Here is a 16,299-nt window from a genome sequence, read left to right on the forward strand (position 1 = left end):
TCGTTATAGGCTGTAGCAGGGAGCTATAGGTACAGTAGCAGTGTGTTCCGACATGTGTGAAGTCTTCCAGCATTTAGCACTGCTTGCCCGAAGCAGGGCTAAATGCCTGAAGAAATCCCCTGCCCGTCACCCAAGTCGCATAACAAATTAACAGGGCTACAGTAATATTTACACAGTTACAAAAATGCATGTGCAATGTATGGTAGTCCCTGTCTTTTAAGACAATCTAAAGGGGGCTTGGTCATCCATTACAAAAATTGATTATCTGATACTTTCACTAATCCAACCACAACCTACCAAGAAACACTAGACCCAGTATACTGTAATAATACATTTTTTTATAAAACAAAATTTTGATATTATTACATGATACTGAGTCTGCTGTTTTTGGTAGGTTGTGCTTGTCTTTTAAGAGTAAAATAAAATAACAATAGAACAATAATATCACATCTACTTAGTTGCATACAATTAAGGCTGAAAAAAACTGCCCGTTCTCAATGATGCTAATTCATAAAATATATTTAAAAATGTCTGTTCACACTCCTTTTTTTTTACTAAATTGAATAGTAATAAACACATTTGGCATTAGATACACATAAGGTCATGCAAAATAAAAAATAAATAAAAAAGAACAACACCCCAAAACAAGATGGGTAAATCGGTAGCATTAGATGTGGCAAAACAGATATTCCTAAACATACATTGAAAATGGGGTAAAAAAATTAATAAAATAAACATAGAAAACAAAATCTACAGCACATTTAAAAGGATAAACACAAGCAGTATACAGCTCAGGAAAACTCAAAGGAGGACTGACACAGAGGGCTATTACAGGACTACAAAAAATCAGAAAAACATCACAGACTAAGCAGTGAGAGTAGGGAGGGGCACACCATGATCCCCAGACCTGAAACATATCAGGGCATTTCCTATTTTTATAAACAACTTGTCTGGAGGCTGAAATTATGTCAAAGACTTCAGTGTATTGGCAGTGCATACGTCATCCAAAGAGGAGATCCCAAAACGCCAATCAAAAGGTCAGATGGGATATTCCTGAAAGCATGAACAGTTTTAACTGCACGTCTTACCTGAATCATCATATTATGTAACAGGGGATAACCTCTAAAGCAAAGGATGCAGGGAAGTCCCCCAACGTGATGAGCCAGATGACTCTTCGCTGCAGGCAGCGGAGTAGAAAAGACCCATAACCTCAGGTACCAAAGCTACTTAGCAAGGTAGTACAGATGGAAACCAGGTAGCCCCGCATACTAAATTTGTCCTTAAAATAAGGAAGAACATTAAACTACAGGTAAACCACAGAGCACAGCAGGCCAAATCATGGGATAGAAGGGGTAGGATGGACAACTTGGAGCAGTTAATGTGCAATCCTGAAAAGGTACCAAATCTATAAATAAGTCAGAAGACATATGGAAAAGTAGTAGCAGGTGCAGACACGAAGAGAACCAAGTCTTCCACATATAGTCCAACTCGGTCATCCTGGTTACTCAAGCATATTGACAAGGCAACGGGTTCTATCACAACTGCAAAAATTAGAGCAGACAGAGGGCACACCTGCCTTCTGCCCCTACCCAACGGGAATGCACAGAAGCAGTCACAAATGACAGGTACCTGGGCTGTAGGGTCACGGTATAGAATAGATATTCCCTTAATGAAATTTGGGCTGAACCACCTGAAAAAGGCATTGGCCGCATCCAGTGCTACCAAGTCCCATTCTTCCCAGAGGGCAGTCTAAACCTGAATAGCAACCTGCACCCTGTGAATACTGTCCGAAGTGGACTTTCAAAGCATGAAACCGGGCTAATCAAAGTGTATAAAAGAAAGAATTATTTTATTAACCCTAATGGCAAGGATCTTCACCAAAACTTTATAATCAATATATAGTAAGGAGATAAAGCAACAAGACCTGAATTCAAAAGAGTTCAGGTTTCAGTAACACAACGTTGTCTCATGCAGTGAGTCCAGGAAGGGCCATCCACAAATATCGCAGAATATATAGTCTTCAGAGCAGTAAGTAAAATCACAGAGTACCTCAGATAAAGTTCCAACGAAAACACCAGCCCCGGTGTTTTCTCCAAAGCTATATCAGAAAACACCTCCTCCATCATAAGGTCAGACTCTGGGAGATCTCGGGAGACATTAGACAGATGAGGAAAAAGGACAGCATCCAGGTAAATATATAGAAGGGGAAGACCGTACTGAGTTTGCGTAGCATATAGATCCTCATAAAATTCAGAGAACCAACTAACTAGTCCTGAACTGGCACACCCCAACAAGTTTGCCCGCTTGGCAGATGAGGGGGATGCCATTACAGAGCTAGCAGAACTGCAGCAGGATACCGCCTCTGACCGCCAGGGGGGTGTCTGCTCCAGTAAGGAGGGAGGGAGGAGTACAGGGCAGGCCAGACAGGTACTAGTGGTGGGGGACTCAATTATTAGGGGGACAGACATGGCAATCTGTCACAAAGACCGGGATCGCCGAACAGTGTGTTGTCTGCCTGGCGCACGAGTTCGGCACATCGCGGATCGGGTTGACAGGTTGCTGGGCGGGGCTGGAGAGGACCCAGCAGTCATGGTACATATTGGCACCAATGACAAAGTAAGAGGTAGGTGGAGTGTCCTTAAAAATGATTTCAGGGACTTAGGCCGCAAGCTTAAGGCAAGGACCTCCAAGGTAGTATTTTCTGAAATACTACCAGTACCACGAGCCACACCAGAGAGGCAGCGGGAGATCAGGGAGGTAAACAAGTGGCTCAGAAGCTGGTGTAGGAAGGAAGGGTTTGGGTTCATGGAGAACTGGGCTGACTTCGCTGTCGGTTACCGGCTCTACCGTAGGGACGGGCTGCACCTCAATGGGGAGGGTGCAGCTTTGCTTGGGGAGAAGATGGCTAGAAGGGTGGAGGAGTGTTTAAACTAGGGACTTGGGGGGAGGGAACCTACAGCAAAGAGGGGGAAGATAGTGTAGATAGAGAGGTGGGAATTATAAATGTACCTGGGGGTGGAGCGGAGGGAGGGGTTAGAATAGTTAATAGGAATAGGCTTCATAGGAAAATAAAACTTACACCCTTGAATCCCATTAACCCCAATAACATAAAGGATGGAAATGTAAAGTGTATGTTCACAAATGCCAGAAGCCTAGCAAATAAAATGGGGGAGCTTGAGGCCTTTATACTGGAGGAATATATTGATATAGTTGGGGTCACTGAGACATGGCTGGACTCCTCGCATGACTGGGCTGTCAATCTGCAGGGGTTTACATTGTTTCGCAAGGATAGAATGAACAGAAAAGGTGGTGGAGTCTGTCTGTATGTAAGAAGTGGTATGAAAGTCAGTGTGAACGATGCCATAGTGTGTGATGATTTTGAGGAGGTGGAATCACTGTGGGTAGAATTACAAAAGGAGGGAAATACTGAAAAAATAATATTTGGGGTAATCTACAGACCCCCTAATATCACTGAAGAGATAGAAGTTCGGCTTCATAAACAAATAGAGAGGGCCGCCCGGGCAGGTACAGTGGTAATAATGGGAGATTTTAACTATCCAGATATAGATTGGGGTCCGGGGTTGGCTAAAACTACAAAGGGGCGACAATTCCTAAATTTATTGCAGGATAATTTTATGGGCCAGTTTGTGGAGGACCCAACAAGAAGTGATGCCTTGTTGGATCTGATCATTTCCAACAACGCAGAGCTGGTTGGTAATGTAACTGTGCAGGAAAACCTTGGTAATAGTGACCACAATATAGTTACTTTTGACTTAAAATGTAGAAAACAAAGACAGGTGGGGAAGGCAAAAACATATAACTTTAAAAAGGCAAACTTCCCTGGGCTGAGGGCTGCACTACAGGACATAGACTGGGGGGAGGTGTTCTCAAATACTGATACAGAAGGTAAATAGGACATCTTTAAATCAACTCTAAATAACTATACATCTAAATATATACCAAAGGGAAACAAATATAAACGATTAAAACTAAATCCTACATGGCTGACACATGATGTTAAAAGAGCAATAAACAACAAAAAAAATAGCCTTCAAAAAATTCAAATCTGATGGGTCAGCGATAACATTTAAACAGTACAAAGAGCTTAATAAAATCTGTAAAAATGTAATAAAAACAGCAAAAATTCAAAACGAGAGACAGGTGGCCAAAGAAAGCAAAATTAATCCTAAATATTTTTTTAGATATATAAATGCAAAAAAACCAAGGACAGAGCATGTAGGACCCCTTAATAATGATAATGGGGAGGTTGTCACGGGCGATCAAGAGAAGGCGGAGCTACTGAATGGGTTCTTTAGTTCTGTATATATTAGGGAAAAAGGAGCTGACATTGGCCAGGTCAGTGCTGGTAACACATCATGTAATGTACTGAACTGGCTTAATGTAGAGATGGTACAAGGTAAGTTAAGTGATATAAATGTAAGCAAATCCCCAGGGCCGGATGGACTACACCCAAGAGTTCTTAGAGAGGTAAGTTCAGTAATATCTGTACCCCTGTTCATGATATTTAGAGATTCTCTGGTGTCTGGTATTGTGCCAAGGGACTGGCGCAAGGCGAATGTGGTGCCAATCTTCAAAAAGGGCTCTAGGTCTTCCCCAGGAAACTATAGAGCGGTAAGTTTAACGTGCATTGTGGGTAAATTGTTTGAAGGACTTATAAGGGATTACATACAGGAATACATATGGGGATAATTGTATTATAAGTGATAGCCAGCATGGGTTTACTAAGGATAGAAGTTGTCAAACCAATCTAATTTGCTTTTATGAAGAGGTGAGTAGAAGCCTTGACAGAGGAATGGCTGTGGATATAGTGTTTCTGGATTTTGCTAAAGCGTTTGATACTGTCCCTCATAGACGTCTGACAGGTAAGTTAAGGTCTTTGGGTTTGGAAACTTTAGTTTGTAACTGGATTGAACACTGGCTCATGGATCGTACCCAGAGAGTGGTGGTCAATGATTCGTACTCTGATTGGTCCCCGGTAATTAGTGGTGTACCCCAAGGTTCAGTACTGGGCCCGCTGTTGTTTAATTTATTTATCAATGATATAGAGGATGGTATTAACAGCTCTGTTTCTATCTTTGCAGATGACACCAAGTTTTGTAGCACGGTACAGTCTATAGAGGATGTGCATAAGTTACAAGATGACTTGGATAGACTAAGTGTCTGGGCATCTGCTTGGCAAATGAGGTTCAATGTGGATGTAAAGTTATGCATCTGGGTACTAATAACCTGCATGCATCGTATGTCTTAGGGGGGATTAAACTGTCAGAGTCACTGGTAGAGAAGGATCTGGGTGTACTTGTAGATCACAGACTACAGAATAGCATGCAATGTCATGCTGCTGCTTCCAAAGCCGGCAGGATATTGTCATGTATCAAAAGAGGCATGGACTCAGGGGACAGGGACATAATACTCCCCCTTTATAAAGCATTGGTACGGCCTCACCTGGAATATGCTGTTCAGTTTTGGGCACCTGTCCATAAAAGGGACACTGCGGAGTTGGAAAGGGTGCAGAGACGCGCGACTAAACTAATATGGGGCATGGAACATCTTAGCTATGAGGAGCGATTAAAGGAGTTACAATTGTTTAGTCTTGAGAAGAGACGTTTAAGGGGGGATATGATAAACGTATATAAGTATATTAATGGCCCATACAAAAAATATGGAGAAAAACTGTTCCAGGTTAAACCTCCCCAAAGGACGAGGGGGCACTCCCTCCGTCTGGAGAAGAAAAAGTTTAGTCTCAAGGGGCGACACGCCTTCTTTACCGTGAGGACTGTGAATTTATGGAACGGTTTACCTCAGGAACTGGTCACAGCAGGAACAATTAACAGCTTTAAAACAGGATTAGATACATTTATGGAACAAAATAACATTAATGCTTATGAAGAAATATAAAATCCCATCCCTTCCCCAATATCGCGCCACACCCCTACCCCTTAATTCCCTGGTTGAACTTGATGGACATATGTCTTTTTTCGACCGTACTAACTATGTAACTATATCAATAGTGTCAACTATAACAGTGGCCTAAGCTTAAGTACCGGGGGAGCTGAAGAGTTTAGTTTTACTATATGGGCAAGTAGTTTTTTAGACTGATAAATAAAAGTGTTATTCCAGTCCTCAAGGTTATATATTTTAAAATTTACTTAAGGTAGTATATAATAAAATATATGAAACATATAACATTCTACGCTTTCTCAGGTGTGTTCCCTAACATGCAGCGCCACAATCTCCGCCGAGCGGACCCAGCCCTGTGCCAACAGACCACCAAGGTTTGTAATCCACTGTACCACTCCCTTCTCTTCCCGCTCTGCCCCTTTTCCTACTTTCTTAGCTACCTGTATCATTCTTTTTCTTTTTTCTCTTTTCTTTCCTTCTTTCTCTCCTTCTTACTCTACCCGAGCCTCGGCTCTTGCTGCCTAACTTACATTTTACTCCTCTCCTTCTGTAATGATTGTCAATCAGTGTTGCTTCCTGAGTGGACAATGGGATTTCACAGAAGTGTGATTGACTTGGGGTTACATTGTGTTGTATAAATGTTCCCATTTTATTTGAGCAGTGTATTAGCTCTAACTCCAGGTCTTGATTCACAGCTTAGACTTTTCACTATTTCTATACAATGTCCTCCCAGCTGCTGCTTCTTAGGGTGTACTATAGAGATAAAAAAAAAAAAAAAAAAGACGAGCCTGTCTTTCTTGTTATATACTTCAGACTGATACTTGTCCTCCCAGCTTTGACTGTTCTCTAATTCAAATTGTATTCTATTTTTTTTCTTTCTGTGGCTGTAGCCTATGTCATAATTTACTATGATGAACCAAGACTTGTTTTCTGTTTCCATATTTGATGGAAACTTTAATAAAAAAAACTTATTTTGAGAAAAAAAAGAAACACGTAACATTTTGGTTTATGCAGAGTCGCAGCGCCCTTGCGTCCTACAATAGCCAAAATATTCAACAAAATATAGTGAAATATAGTAACATCCAAAATAATATGACTGTATAATAGCACTTCAATTTTTAGCCAGTAGATAAACTTGATGGAGCAAATTATATGCGTTCTGGTCTGCTGTGACCTCTAGTCCTCCAAATTCTTTCTGGTACCAGATAAAAATGCAATAGTTTTGCATCAATTGGGTTTGTAAAAAAAAACTGTAGGTGTAAGATAATGCTTACCCTTTTGTTTTCCGGACTAGTAATGGATAGCAATTGTTCTAGGAGCTCCGTTCAGGGCGTACAGATTAGCCGGTAAGTGCTGGCAGTAGTATGCTATAATCGCTCCGGGTGTCCTGTAAATGGAGCGCCGAGGAGCATTAGCAGTGTATATCTTATTGTAAGTACTTTGGGAGCATTGGCAGCATAGATCTTATTGTAAGTGCTCCAAGTATATGGGGCGCAGTGGTGAATTCCTGCTTTCAGTTTTGGCCGAACAATAATGTTGATGTGGCCAGCGGTCTCAGATAGGACGCAAGGGCCCTGCGACATTGCATAAGCCAAAAAGTTATATGTTTCATATATTTTATTATATACTACCTTAAATACATTTTCAAATAGATAACCTTGAGGACTGGAATACAAATTTTTTTATTTATTTATTTTCTAATACTCCTGCGGTATTGTTTTTTTTTTTTTCCAGTAACCTCGGTTATATATAGGTCAAGTGAGCTGCACCCAATCCTGTTTTGAATTTCAGTTTTCTAGACTGATTCCCCGTAACTAAAACAAATGTATCTTCTACCTGCGTGGGCTAGATACAACCCCCCCCCCCCCCCCCCCAATGAGTTAGAGAGAAGCAGCAGTGAAATGCGGGGCTTATATGTGATACCAGTACCTGAGGCATTAAAAGAGGAGTTCCATATGGCAGGTCAATACATGCTAAAGCACTCCGTCCAATAGTGTAACAAGAGTAAACTGGACTATGGGGGAACCTTGTTCTGTAGACGTCCAGCTGCCAAACCTCTGCCAGTAATAAGGTAAAGTTGTGTTAGCTGAAGACATGCACTATAGAGAAAAATTCAATAAACCAGTGACTAGCAAGAGGACCACTGAAAGCCAAACATTAACCAGGAGGTCTACACATACAGTGTGCAACATTAGAAAGAAGCTCCTTTTAGTGGAGTAAGCCTACACTGTACAGTAAGAAAAGATTCCCTATACCCCCCACCCCCTATGTTAAAAGAATAGGAAGATATTCCATGCAAAAGTGGAAGTCCCACAGCCGATAGATGAAACATACAGGAGAATACACAGGGGTGTGCAAGTATGTCTCTGTAGCAGAAACGCGGCAGCAGAAGTCCTTCCCTCCAGCATCCCATTAGATAAAGACCGTGCATTCATCCCCCATAAACTACAGGAGGGTAGTATAATAAAATGGACAGGCATCCCTTCGATAGTTAACAGGAGATTGTCACTGGTCAATGTGGCAAACACAGGGCCACAGAAAACACTCGGATATGCAGCCTCAAGTGATCAGGCAGCAAGCACAATAGGGAAAGGATACCAGTTGGTGCATCTAGAGCATACTAAGAGCGTCAACGTTGAGGTGGATGTACAGTCTGGGGAGAAAGTGGTTGACCTCTTGCAGAGGAAAACAGAAAATGGTGCGGTCCCTGTCCAGCAAGCAGAGCAGCACTCAATAAGCCACTGAGTATAGAACGCCTTTATCCCTAAGCCGGGATTTAATGGAGAAAAAAAGTTTCTCTGTCATGTTGCAGGTCAGATGAGAAATCTGGTAAGACAGACACTATGGGGGAGATTTATCAAAACCTGTGCAGAGGAAAAGTTGACCAGTTGCCCATAGCAACCAATCAGATTGCTTCTTTCATTTTTGAAAACACCTCTAATGAAATTTGAAAACTCAGCAACTTTTCCTCTGGACAGGTTTTGATAAATCTCCCCCTATGTATACAACTGACCTGGATAGCATGCGGCAAGCATGTACAAGAAAATTTAGATGAATTACTCACGACCACCACGTTCGGGTCTTCTTGGAACTTTGCTTTTTATTCATATGTTATTTTCAGAATCATCACAATTTCTTATAAAGATGCATAGGGGTACGATGGTTTACATCCCAAGTGGGCAAGATGACAAATGCCTCAGCTCCAGCCTGCCGCGCTACGTTGCGGGGAACACCCCTTAATCATGCGCACAGGTATGGAGCCTAAGCTGGGTTAAATACACTGGTATGTTACAAAAGTTTAACTCTTTCAACACTTGTTGCATTTAAATACAACTCATATATAACGCCAGGCATTTTTTATACATAACCTCAGCTACTCATAAGAATACCTTATAACTACACATTTCATTCCTTTCGGTTCGATTCGATTGTGGCTAACTCCGTAATCCAATGTGCCTCATGCCTCAATAATGCTTCTTTATTTGTGCTACACTAGTTTCTCCATGTTGCGTTTCTTTCATTCCCTCTGGTTCCAAGTGTGAATACATCTCATCATAGATTTATGTTCACCAATCCTCAATTTGATTTGTCTTGAAGTCTGGCCGACATAGGCATTGCCGCATGGACATTTTAATAGGTATATCACATTGAAACTCAGACAGGAATAAAAACTTTTGTTTTTTATTTTAGTACCTTTTGAGGGATGATATATACAATCACTGCTGCGATCTCCTCCTATCCCCTGCCATTGTTCAGAACTGATTCTGACCAATGGCAGGGCAGAACAGTGGGTTGCTATGGCAACCCCCCATTCTGCCCACCCCTGGATGTCGAGGGGAACATGGGGAGAAGATGGAGGCCGGTACCTTGAGGAGAAGATGCCTGGGGACCCCCGTTCGTCGCTGGAGACTGCTGGATCCTGGCTCAGGTAGGGAAACTACGGTGGGGGTGGGTGAAATGAAAGTGAAAGTAAAGTGATCTTCACTGTGGCAACCACTAGGAAAGCCAAACTGCAACTCCCAGCATGCCCAGGCATGCTGGAAGTTGTAGTTTTGCAACATCTGGAGGGTCACAGTTTGGAGACCACTATTACAGTGGTTCCCAAACGGTAGCCCACCATATGTTGTCAAACTACAACTCTTAGCATGCCTAGACCGCCCAGGCATGCTGGGAGTTGTAGTTCTGTAACATCTGTCCCTTCAGATTTTGCAATTTTCATGACCTTTTTGAAAATTGCTGCTCTACTTTGAAGCCCTCAATTTTTTTCAAAAAGCAAAAATATGTCCATTTTATGATGCCAACATAAAGTGGACATATTGTATTTGTAAATAAAAATAAAATGTATTTGGAATATCCATTTTCCTTACAAGTAGAGAGCTTCAAAGTTAGAAAAATGCAAAATTTTCCAAATTTTCATGAAATTTTGGGATTTTTCACCAAAAAAGGATGCAAGTAACGCCGAAAATTTACCACCAAAATAAAGTCGAATATGTCACGAAAAAATAATCTCAGAATCAGAATATTAGGTAAAAGCGTTTGAGTTATTAATTCATAAAGCGACGGTGGTCAGAATTGCGAAAAAGGGCTCAGTCCTTAAGGTGAAAAAGGGCTGCATCCTTAAGGGGTTAACAGATACTCTGTGTGCCTGCTCCACAGCAAATGCAGAAGAGAGTTGCACATCAGGAAAAATATTTTTTAGTCAGTGTTCAAAGAAGGAGCCAGGGTTCTTCCCTCCACCCGCTCGTGTAGGCTAATCACCCAGATGTTGTTCTGGCGTAACCGGTTTTCCTGTAGTTATTGTTTTGTTTTGCCTGAGGGTACAAAGTCACGGAGCTTATCAATGCCGGTCCAGTACTTCCCCTTGGCAGAATCCAGCTTAAGAGGTATCCGAAGGGTGCAAGAGTGTCTCGATTGGGATCAGGTAACAGGGATATGGGAAGTCATAATGGGTTACAACACACTGAAAGTACAGGCTCTGAGTGGAAGTTCAAAGGATGTGTGACCGCTCATGGCCATGCCACACCCCCTTGGTGCAGACTACTTTATCACTAACCGATACTTTATCTTTCATATTCTATGGCTTATGTTATATAGATCAGAAAATGATATTAGCAGTTTTAAGTATACTTGATATATGCTTTGTATACAGGATTTAGTAGATAACATTACACTATTAGAAAAAAAATGACCTATGTCCGCAATCAGCTCAGTTCCATTTACTTTAAAGGAGAAATATCATGCAGGACAACTTATTCCCTATCCTTTGGTAAGGGGATAGGTTGTCCTGCATGATAGTTCTCCTTTAATGTAGCTGACCTGCAACACCATATTTCAGAGTTGGTTTAAAGATGACATGATATTTTGGAGTGGGAGTTCATCTTAATCCTTTCAAAGAGTCAAAGTACACTCTTGCAATTTTTATGTACATTACCGCATATAGGTCATAAGCAAGGGTCAGAGCCATACATTTTTACCATTTTCTAGGTGGTGTGGGTTGGTCTAGGGCAGTGGTCTACCAACTGTAGATCTCCAACTTTTGCAAAACTACAACTCACAGCATGCTGGGACCACTGGTTTAAGCTAATGTATCACAGAATAGTAAAGAGAAAATCATGTATCAACAAGCTACATGTAGAAGTGGTTACTAGGCAGCACGAGACATCGTCACCTGCAGGAAATATTGAGACTCAGACTTCTGCTGAAGGTGGGTAGCAGATCCATACTAGAATTAGGATGTGATTCAATGGGGATAATCCTTGTTTTCTCTGCCTTAGATAAGTTACATGCCAGTTTTTTCTATGGTCCATTATTTCCACAGGAAAGATCTTCTACTGTATGTGCATGGGACTACAGAAACCCTATTTACATGCATAGGATGCAAATTGATGAAGAATAGGCTTAAAGGGGTTGTTAAGGGAAAAACAACCTGTGTATGGTGTCAAAAAAGCATAATAAAGTAATTTACTAATATAATGTTATTAGCCATAGAGCAGAGGGCTTCTATATCAGCTGTGCTCACTCCCTTGTAAGCTGTGACGTCATATCACAGGTACTGAAAGCAGTCTTTTGTTTCCCTTCTCCCTACTCCCATCCTGTCAGCATGAGCAGAGACTAGATATGTGAAGGGGGAGCTCCTATTACTGCTTACTGGATTCATGACTCATTAGATAAGGCAGCAGGGAGTCCATTCTGATGGAAATCAATGTTACCAAGAACGGGCTCCCTGCTGCATTATCTAATGAGCAGTGATACCAGCTCCCCCATTCACATCATTGATCTCATCCCTTGCTGACAGAAGGGAAGAGTGTAGGAGGGACACAGCAGACTTCTTTCAGAACCTGTGATGTCAAGGGAGAGAGCAAAGCTGATATGGAAGATCTCAGCTCTATGGCTAATGTCACGATTCGGCTGGCAGGAGGTGGATCCTCTGTGCCAGAGAGGGATTGGCGTGGACCGTGCTAGTGGACCGGTTCTAAGTTACTACTGGTATTCACCAGAGCCCGCCGCAAAGCGGGATGGTCTTGCAGCGGCGGTAGTAACCAGGTCGTATCCACTAGCAACGGCTCAACCTCTCTGACTGCTGAAGATAGGCGCGGTACAAGGGAGTAGACAAGAGCAAGGTCGGACGTAGCAGAAGGTCGGGGCAGGCAGCAAGGATCGTAGTCAGGGGCAACGGCAGGAGGTCTGGAACACAGGCTAGGAACACACAAGGAAACGCTTTCACTGGCACGATGGCAACAAGATACGGCGAGGGAGTGCAGGGGAAGTGAGGTATACATGGGGAGTGCACAGGTGAACACACTAATTAGAACCACTGCGCCAATCAGTGGCGCAGTGGCCCTTTAAATCGCAGAGACCCGGCGCGCGCGCGCCCTATGGAGCGGGGCCGCGCGCGCCGGGACAGGACCGACGGAGAGCGAGTCAGGTACGGGAGCCGGGGTGCGCATCGCGAGCGGGCGCCACCCGCATCGCGAATCGCATCCCGGCTGGAGGCGGTATCGCAGCGCACCCAGTCAGTGGATCTGACCGGGGCGCTGCCGTAGCGAGGATGTTGCGAGCGCTCCGGGGAGGAGCGGGGACCCGGAGCGCTCGGCGTAACAGTACCCCCCCCCTTGGGTCTCCCCCTCTTCTTGGAGCCTGAGAACCTGAGGACCAGACTTTTGTCTAGGATATTGTCCTCAGGTTCCCAGGATCTCTCTTCAGGACCACAGCCCTCCCAGTCAACCAAAAAAAAAGTTTTCCCTCTGACCTTCTTGGAGGCCAGTATCTCCTTTACGGAAAAGATGTCAGAAGAACCGGAAACAGGAGTGGGAGAAACAAGTTTGGGAGAGAAACGGTTGATGATGAGTGGTTTAAGAAGAGAGACATGAAAGGCATTAGGAATACGAAGAGAAGGAGGAAGAAGAAGTTTGTAAGAGACAGGATTAATTTGGCACAAGATTTTGAAAGGACCAAGATAGCGTGGTCCCAATTTGTAGCTGGGGACACGGAAGCGGACATATTTAGCGGAGAGCCATACCTTGTCTCCGGGAGAAAAAATGGGGGGAGCTCTTCTTTTCTTATCGGCAAACTTTTTCATGCGCGATGAAGCCTGTAAGAGAGAATTTTGGGTCTCTTTCCATATGGTGGAAAGATCACGAGTTATTTCATCCACAGCGGGCAAACCAGAGGGCAAGGGAGTAGGGAGGGGGGGAAGAGGGTGACGGCCGTACACCACGAAAAATGGGGATTTGGAAGAAGATTCAGAGACTCTGAAGTTGTACGAGAATTCGGCCCATGGTAGAAGATCTGCCCAGTCATCCTGGCGGGAGGAAACAAAATGCCGTAAATAGTCACCCAGGACCTGGTTAATTCTTTCTACTTGCCCATTGGATTGAGGATGATAAGCAGAAGAGAAGTTTAATTTAATCTTGAGTTGTTTACAGAGAGCCCTCCAGAATTTTGACACGAATTGGACGCCTCTATCCGAGACGATCTGCGTGGGCAAACCGTGAAGACGAAAAATGTGTACAAAAAATTGTTTTGCCAACTGAGGCGCTGAAGGAAGACCAGGAAGAGGAATAAAATGTGCCATCTTGGAAAATCGATCAACGACCACCCAAACAACAGTGTTGCCACGGGATGGGGGTAAGTCTGTAATAAAGTCCATACCAATCAGAGACCAAGGCTGTTCGGGGACAGGCAGAGGATGAAGAAGACCAGCAGGCTTCTGGCGAGGAGTCTTATCCCGGGCACAGACAGTGCAGGCCCGCACAAAATCAACAACATCCGTCTCCAGAGTCGGCCACCAATAGAAACGAGAGATGAGTTGCAAGGATTTTTTGATGCCCGCATGGCCTGCGAGGTGGGAGGAGTGACCCCATTTGAGGATTCCGAGGCGTTGGCGTGGAGAGACGAAGGTCTTCCCTGGAGGAGTTTGCCTGATGGAGGCTGGAGAAGTGGAGATCAGGCAGTCAGGAGGAATGATGTGTTGCGGAGAGAGCTCTACTTCCGAGGCATCCGAGGAACGAGAGAGAGCATCGGCCCTAATGTTCTTGTCGGCAGGGCGAAAGTGAATTTCAAAATTAAAACGGGCAAAGAACAGAGACCACCTGGCCTGGCGAGGATTCAGCCGTTGGGCAGACTGGAGATAGGAGAGATTCTTGTGATCGGTGTAAATAATAACTGGAAATTTTGATCCCTCCAGCAGATGCCTCCATTCCTCAAGTGCTAATTTAATGGCCAGTAGCTCTCGATCCCCGATGGAGTAGTTCCTCTCTGCCGGAGAGAAGGTCCTAGAAAAAAAACCACAAGTAACAGCATGCCCGGAAGAATTTTTTTGTAGAAGGACCGCTCCAGCTCCCACTGAGGAGGCATTAACCTCCAATAGGAAGGGTTTAGATGGGTCAGGTCTGGAGAGCACGGGAGCAGAAGAAAAGGCAGACTTGAGCCGTTTAAAAGCGTCTTCCGCTTGAGGAGGCCAGGACTTAGGATTGGCATTCTTCTTGGTTAAAGCCACGATAGGAGCCACAATGGTGGAAAAATGTGGAATAAATTGTCTGTAATAATTGGCGAACCCCAAAAAACGTTGGATAGCACGGAGTCCGGAGGGGCGTGGCCAATCTAAGACGGCAGAGAGTTTATCTGGGTCCATTTGTAGTCCCTGGCCAGAGACCAAGTATCCTAGGAAAGGAAGAGATTGACATTCAAACAGACATTTCTCCATTTTGGCATAAAGTTGATTGTCTCGAAGTCTCTGAAGAACCATGCGGACATGCTGGCGGTGTTCTTCTAAGTTGGCAGAAAAAATCAGAATATCGTCCAGATACACAACAACACAGGAATATAAGAGATCACGAAAAATTTCATTAACAAAGTCTTGGAAGACGGCAGGGGCGTTGCACAGGCCAAAGGGCATGACCAGATACTCAAAGTGTCCATCTCTAGTGTTAAATGCAGTTTTCCATTCGTCCCCCTCCCTGATGCGGATGAGATTATAAGCACCTCTTAAGTCCAGTTTGGTAAAGATGTGGGCACCTTGAAGGCGATCAAAGAGTTCAGAGATAAGAGGTAGGGGGTAGCGGTTCTTTACCGTGATTTTATTAAGTCCGCGGTAGTCAATGCAAGGACGTAGGGAGCCATCTTTTTTGGACACAAAGAAAAATCCAGCTCCGGCAGGAGAGGAGGATTTGCGGATAAACCCCTTTTTTAAATTTTCCTGGATGTATTCAGACATAGCAAGAGTCTCCGGGGCGGACAGAGGATAAATTCTGCCCCGGGGTGGAGTAGTGCCCGGGAGGAGGTCAATAGGACAGTCATAAGGCCTGTGAGGAGGTAAAGTCTCAGCTTGTTTTTTGCAAAATACGTCAGCATAGTCCATATAGGCCTTAGGGAGACCGGTTACAGGGGGAACCACAGGGTCACGGCAGGGAGTACTGGGAACCGGTTTAAGGCAGTCCTTGAAACAAGAGGTACCCCAGCTCTTGATCTCCCCTGTGGACCAATCAAGGGTTGGGGAATGGCGTTGAAGCCATGGTAGTCCAAGGAGAATTTCGGAAGTGCAATTGGGGAGGACCAAAAACTCAATTTTTTCGTGATGAGGTCCGATGAACATTAGGAGGGGCTCCGTGCGGTAACGTATGGTACAGTCCAATCTTTCATTGTTAACACAATTGATGTAGAGGGGTCTGGCGAGACTGGTCACCGGGATGTTGAACCTGTTGATGAGAGAGGCCAAAATAAAATTTCCTGCAGATCCGGAATCCAAGAAGGCCATAGTAGAGAAGGAGAAGGTAGAGGCCGATATCCGCACAGGCACAGTAAGACGTGGAGAAGCAGAGTTGACATCAAGGACTGTCTCACCTTTGTGCGGAGTCAGCGTACGTCTTTCCAGGCGGGGAG

The 16,299-nt window shown here is 43.9% G+C and overlaps 1 protein-coding gene across 7 annotated transcripts in view; it reads right to left on the reverse strand.

Moving 5' to 3' along the window:
- The window catches only part of ZBBX (zinc finger B-box domain containing), a 205,916-nt gene that overhangs the window by 114,533 nt on the left and 75,084 nt on the right, over positions 1-16,299 (reverse strand). The window lies entirely within an intron of this gene.

Source organism: Hyla sarda, chromosome 3, assembly GCF_029499605.1.
Source record: "Hyla sarda isolate aHylSar1 chromosome 3, aHylSar1.hap1, whole genome shotgun sequence".
NCBI classification, from domain to species: Eukaryota; Metazoa; Chordata; class Amphibia; order Anura; family Hylidae; genus Hyla; species Hyla sarda.